The sequence below is a fragment of the Pleurodeles waltl genome, chromosome 3_2 (genome assembly GCF_031143425.1).
Source record: "Pleurodeles waltl isolate 20211129_DDA chromosome 3_2, aPleWal1.hap1.20221129, whole genome shotgun sequence".
In the NCBI taxonomy this organism is placed as follows: Eukaryota; Metazoa; Chordata; class Amphibia; order Caudata; family Salamandridae; genus Pleurodeles; species Pleurodeles waltl.
This window is the reverse complement of record NC_090441.1, coordinates 15,630,343-15,637,190: the sequence shown is the minus strand read 5'-3', so window position 1 is coordinate 15,637,190 and position 6,848 is coordinate 15,630,343.

The following is a 6,848-nucleotide window of genomic DNA, read 5'->3' as shown; positions in this document are numbered from 1 at the left end:
TGTCCCCCACCTCCTCGTCTCCCTCCTCCCTCCCTGTGACGTCGCCACTCACACCTGCATGCACACCACCAACAGCCAGTACACCCATCACCAGCACACCCTCCAGTACAGTCCGCACACGTGCAGTCACCACCCCCACTGCCGTTTACACGTCCCCTGTGTCCTCTCCCACTGTGTCTGTCACCCCCTCTTCCAAGACACACAAACGCAGGCAGCCACCCACCCAACAGCCAACCACCTCACGACAGCCTCCAGTCCATGCACCTTCACCCAAGGACAGCACACCTGACTCTCCTACAACCACCTCCTTTTCCTCCACTCCCATAACCACTGCACCTACCTTTTACCTTGGTCCTAAAAAGTGTTACCTCTCCAATCTTGACCTCTTTCCCTCACCTGACCCACCCCCTCCATCTGCTAAGAGTCCCAAGAGCACCTCAGCCACCACCAGCCCGGGTTCACGTGTCAGCGTAGTCCATGGATTTTGGAGTCCCCCCTTTGCCAGCAGTGAGACATCGGTCAGCAGCGAGGGGACAGCCAGCCCCCCCCCTGGAAATAGGACCCGGAAAGTGAGGGGCCGCCGCGGGAGGAGTGCCACGGCTGCCCCCAAGGACCAAAGTTCGGACACTTCACCTGCCACAACATCCAGGGGAGGCAAGGCCCAGAGAGCCACAGCGAAGGAGGGCAAGGGCAGCAGGGTGGAGAAGTCAGGCAGCAGGAGCGCGGACCAGGAGGGCCCCACAAGCACCATCCCGGGTGTGAGGGAGGACACCCAAGGGCTCAGGACACCGTCACCGAAGGGTCCAGCAACTGCACGGTCGGAGGGCGACTGAGCAGGGAGTCCTGCCCAGGTCAGACTCCCTGGAATTACAGGACAAACACCGCTGAAGAGGGCCCCGCCGTGCAGGAAGGCACAGCTGAAGAGGGCCCGCCGTGCAGGAAGGCACCGCTGAAGAGGGCCCCGCCGTCCTGAAAGGCACCGCTGAAGCGGGCCCCGCCGTGCAGGAAGGCACCGCTGAAGAGGGCCCCGCCGTGCAGGAAGGCACCGCTGAAGAGGGCCCCGCCGTCCTGAAAGGCACCGCTGAAGAGGGCCCGCCGTCCTGAAAGGCACCGCTGAAGAGGGCCCCGCCGTCCTGAAAGGCACCGCTGAAGAGGGCCCCGCCGTCCTGAAAGGCACCGCTGAAGAGGGCCCCGCCGTCCTGAAAGGCACCGCTGAAGAGGGCCCCGCCGTGCAGGAAGGCACCGCTGAAGAGGGCCCCGCCGTCCTGAAAGGCACCGCTGAAGCGGGGCCCGCCGTGCAGGAAGGCACCGCTGAAGAGGGCCCCGCCGTCCTGAAAGGCACCGCTGAAGAGGGCCCCGCCGTCCTGAAAGGCACCGCTGAAGCGGGCCCCGCCGTGCAGGAAGGCACCGCTGAAGAGGGCCCCGCCATGCAGGAAGGCACCGCTGAAGAGGGCCCCGCCGTCCTGAAAGGCACCGCTGAAGCGGGCCCCGCCGTGCAGGAAGGCACCGCTGAAGAGGGGCCGCCGTCCTGAAAGGCACCGCTGAAGAGGGCCCCGCCGTCCTGAAAGGCACCGCTGAAGCGGGCCCCGCCGTGCAGGAAGGCACCGCTGAAGAGGGCCCCGCCGTCCTGAAAGGCACCGCTGAAGAGGGCCCCGCCGTCCTGTCAGGCACCGCTCTGCTGGGCCCTTCCTGTCAAGCACCGCTCCGCTGGGCCCCGCCGTCTCAAGCACCGCTCCGCTGGGCCCTTCCTGTCAAGCACCGCTCCGCTGGGCCCTTCCTGTCAAGCACCACTCCGCTGGGCCCTTCATCTCAGGCACCGCTCCACTGGGCCCTTCATCTCAGGCACCGCTCCGCTGGGCCCCGCCGTCTCAAGCACCGCTCCGCTGGGCCCCGCCGTCTCAAGCACCGCTCCGCTGGGCCCTTCCTGTCAAGCACCGCTCCGCTGGGCCCCGCCGTCTCAAGCACCGCTCCGCTGGGCCCTTCCTGTCAAGCACCGCTCCGCTGGGCCCTTCCTGTCAAGCACCGCTCCGCTGGGCCCTTCCTGTCAAGCACCGCTCCGCTGGGCCCTTCATCTCAGGCACCGCTCCGCTGGGCCCCGCCGTCTCAAGCACCGCTCCGCTGGGCCCTGCCGTCTCAAGCACCGCTCCGCTGGGCCCTTCCTGTCAAGCACCGCTCCGCTGGGCCCTTCATCTCAGGCACCGCTCCGCTGGGCCCCGCCATCTCAAGCACCGCTCCGCTGGGCCCCGCCGTCTCAAGCACCGCTCCGCTGGGCCCTTCCTGTCAAGCACCGCTCCGCTGGGCCCTTCATCTCAGGCACTGCTCCGCTGGGCCCCGCCGTCTCAAGCACCGCTCCGCTGGGCCCCGCCGTCTCAAGCACCGCTCCGCTGGGCCCTTCCTGTCAAGCACTGCTCCGCTGGGCCCTTCCGGTCAAGCACCGCTCCGCTGGGCCCTTCATCTCAGGCACCGCCCCGCTGGGCCCCGCCGTCTCAAGCACCGCTCCGCTGGGCCCCGCCGTCTCAAGCACCGCTCCGCTGGGCCCTTCCTGTCAAGCACCGCTCCGCTGGGCCCTTCATCTCAGGCACCGCTCCGCTGGGCCCGCCGTCTCAAGCACCGCTCCGCTGGGCCCCGCCGTCTCAAGCACCGCTCCGCTGGGCCCATCCTGTCAAGCACCGCTCCGCTGGGCCCCGCCGTCTCAAGCACCGCTCCGCTGGGCCCCGCCGTCTCAAGCACTGCTCCGCTGGGCCCTTCCTGTCAAGCACCGCTCCGCTGGGCCCTTCCTGTCGAGCACCGCTCCGCTGGGTCCCGCCGTCTCATGCACCGCTGGGCCAATGACTGTGCCGGTTCTTTGTCGTGCTAATGTTCACGCTGCACTCTGCCCACCCTGGCTCCTCCATTGCCTGTGCAGACTGTTATCCACTTGATGGACTGTGACTTTGCACTCCCCAGGATATGACAGTGGGCAAGCCACCCACTGTAGAGACTTGAGAGACTGTGGCTTTGCACTCCCCAGGACGGAACAGTGGGCAACCCACCCACTGTAGAGACTTGAGAGACTGTGGCTTTGCACTCCCCAGGATGGAGCAGTGGGCAACCCACCCACTGTAGAGACTTGAGAGACTGTGGCTTTGCACTCCCCAGGATATGACAGTGGGCAAGCCACCCACTGTAGAGACTTGAGAGACTGTGGCTTTGCACTCCCCAGGATGGAACAGTGGGCAACCCACCCACTGTAGAGACTTGAGAGACTGTGGCTTTGCACTCCCCAGGATATGACAGTGGGCAAGCCACCCACTGTGGAGACTTGAGAGACTGTGGCTTTGCACTACCCAGGATTGGACGGTGGGCATGGTGGCCTCTTCTTGGATCTGGCGTCGTGGACTCATGTGGCTGTGGTGCCCCCCCTTCCCTTCCCCCTGAGGTGCCTCTAGTTTTGTCATGTGATGCCCCTGCAGTGTTCTCTCCAACGGACTCAGGTCTCCTGTGTGGGCTTTGACCATGTGTTGATACACTTCGGCCCACGGACATTTGCAATTTCTGTGACTGTGCGGGACTTTCTGCCTCTATTTCTCGGTCACGCAATGTTTACATTAGATATTTTTCCATCATTTTCCTATTTTGCCATGTCTTCATTGAACCTATTTTGTACATAAATGTTGTTTCTCACTTGAATCAAATCTTTTCGTTATTCCGGGGGGTTTGGGTGTTGTCACTTTGACTTGGTGCTCTGCATTGGTGTGTAGATAGTTGGGGGGTGGGTGTGATGCGTATGTGTGTGCCCGTAACCTTTCCCCCCCCCTCCCCTGTGTCGTAGGTGCGGTACTCACCGTTGTCGTCTGCGCCGGAGTTCGTACTCGTGGTAGATGAGCAGGTAGACGAGAGCGGGTAGCATGTGTAATTCGGGCTCCATGCTGTCCTACGTCCTCGTGGAGTGTATAGAGGTGAGCGTTTTCCCGTTCGTAGTCTGTTTCCGCCGTGTTTTTATCGGCGGGGCTCCCGCCCCGGATGAGGTGGCGGATTGGTGAGTTGTGATAGGGTGGGCGGTACTTTGTCTGCCGCCTGCCTGTTGGCGGTGACCGCCGCGCTGTTTGTCTGTCCCTCCGTGGCTGTCGGAGTGGTAATGTGGCGGGCTGTGTTGGCGGTTCCCGCCAGGGTCAGAATTCCATTTTTGGAACCGCCAGCCTGTTGGCGGGTTGGCCGCCGCTTTATCACCGACCGCCAGGGTCAGAATGACCCCCATGTGCCTCCAGTCGAAAGTTGACTGCATCTTGCGCCCCATCCTGCCTGACTTGCATCAGATTCTAATACAAGATCTGGGGTAGCAGAGAAAATCGTTCTCCCATTCCAGGTGTCTAAGTGACTCAGCCACCAAAGGAGCTCTTTTCTGGTCTCCGAATCAAAGATTACTTGATCTGAGTAAGTCAAACCTTCGCAAAGATGATGAATCTTTAACCTTTGCAAGGCCCAATAATGGAAACGACCAAGTAAAATGGCCTGGATAGAAGATGTCTCAAGATTCACTAGTCAAGCGAGATCCGAGAGAAAAATGAGACAGGGAATGAAATATTTCTTTCTTGACCGAGGAGACCCTTTGCTGAGGGAGCTGAAGAATTGACAGAGAGAGGACTCTATCATGAAACCTAGAAATTCCAGAAGCTTAGAAGGATTGAGATAGGAATTATGAAATCTGATGAGGAAACCTAGACTTAGAAGAAGGTCTTGACACAGAGGTATGTGAGAAAGAAGACAATCCTTGCCCTGTGCCATGATCAGAAAGTTGTTGAGATACAAAATGAGTTTGACTCCCTGGGCCCTGATAAAGGCTACCACTGGTTTGAGGATCTTGGTAAAACACCAAAGAGCTGATGAGAGGCCAAAAGAGAGAGTTTTGAAGCAGAAAAAGGATTGGCCCCATTTACACTGAAAATACTTTTTGTACTATAGGTGAACTGGAACTGTCAAGTAAGTGCCCTGAAGAGCTAATCATACCAGCCAATCATCTTGAAGGAGAATATCTCTGAGATGGAGAATGGTCTCCATTTTAAAATTATGATATACTAAAATGTTGTTGAACATTTTTAGATTGATGACAGGGCAATGTTTCTTGTTCTTCTTTTTTAGAACCAAAAATGTGTTACTGAGGAAACCTGTGGGATTCAACGTGGTTTGTTCGATACCTTGTTTTGAAAGAAGTGACTGGACATCTTGTTGGACTGACAGAACCGATCCTGGGAAAGATATAGGGGGATGGGAAGCTGACACTGAACCAGAATCTAAGAGAGACCTATACAGGAACCTTGAATTGTTTAGATCACCCAGGGATCAGTTGTGAGAGACAACAAAACATTTAGAGAAAGAGTCAATCTGCCTCCTATGGGAGGAAGGCAAAATCTAGAAATTCTTACCTGAGTATTGGCCTCCCTTGTTTCTGAATCCCCTGTTCTGGAATCCTCTGGAACAGCGGGATAGAAGTGGGGTTGGGACCCTTGGTTGTAGGAGCCTCTGTTGAAAGATTGACCCCTTGTGGGAAAATGGCTGGCAAAGTGATTCCTTTCTTTGCCGGCCCTGTCAAAAACCCATGAAGAAAAAGTTGTCTTCAAAGAAATTGGGCCTTATCTATGGTAGCAAAGGTGGAGACCTATTTGCCAATTTCCTTAATGAAGGAGTCCCCAACTAAGAGACCATTGGCTTGTTGATCCCCTCCTTTGGTTGACAGGCTGCTTAGCTTTGGATTTATTTTAAGCAGGAAGCTTTTGTGTCTTTTTTGTTAAACATGTGCATTAGCATTACCCAGTTTATACATGGCTCATTGAGCCCAATTGGACAGGGTATCCGGGTCAACTTGTTCGCCCTCTATTTTTGCCTCTTTAGCTGAATCTAGGATCCTGGTCAAGGTGCCAACAAGGTCCAAAATCCTGCGCTGACAATTAGACCAGCCCTGTCCAACCCTTTTTGGGATCCTTGCCAAATTTAGTGAAAAACAATAATATGTTAGGATCTATGACAGGGGTATCAACTACTTTATTGTGAAAGGAAGAACAAGGACATTTGGACTTTAACTCATTTCTGGAGGATTTGTCTAAGGCATGTCACAAGTAAAAGGAAACATAATCTGAAACATTTTCAGATGGAAACCAATCAGTAGAACTGGGGTGATGAATTAAAGTAGGATCAAACATAGGTTCCTCTAAATGATCAAGTAGATCATTGAACACTGGGTGAGAAACACCACCATCACGAGGAAAAATTCTACGCCTTTTCTCCAGAGTCCCATTTGTATAAGAAACAAAAGAGTTATCATTATTATGGTTTGCATCACTCAGGACATCATCATTATCAGTTTCCTGTAAATGGGTAATATTGAGGGGGAAGGAAGGAAGCCCTGGAAAAGAAACCTCTCGGTGGGAGGACTAGTTTTAGGAGAAATGCCTTTACAGAGCACATTCTGAGATGCTGCACGTTTCTTTCCATTCTCAGGAAGAACCTTAGGAGGACAGTTAGGCGTTTTTGAAATAGAAGCCTCAAGGGTCTTTGAGACATCTACCATGGAGACGGAAACTGCACGTTGCACAGAATCCTTGATAAAGGATTTTAAATTGACCTTCAAAACTTAGGCTTCCTCATCCTCGGATATCACCAAATTTAATTAATATGAGCATTAAAAGGGAGAACCCAAGAAAAAAGTTCCTGCAAGGGTTAAATGGAAAGAATTAAAGGTGTGAGAGCCTGTAAGGTGAAGGGTTGTGAGAAAATAAAGGTGTTCTAAGAGGATGGGCTAGAACAAGCAGCCAGCACTGAAGAGATGTGAGTCAGATAGCACGTTCAGCTGGGAACGGTCAAGATGTTAGCCT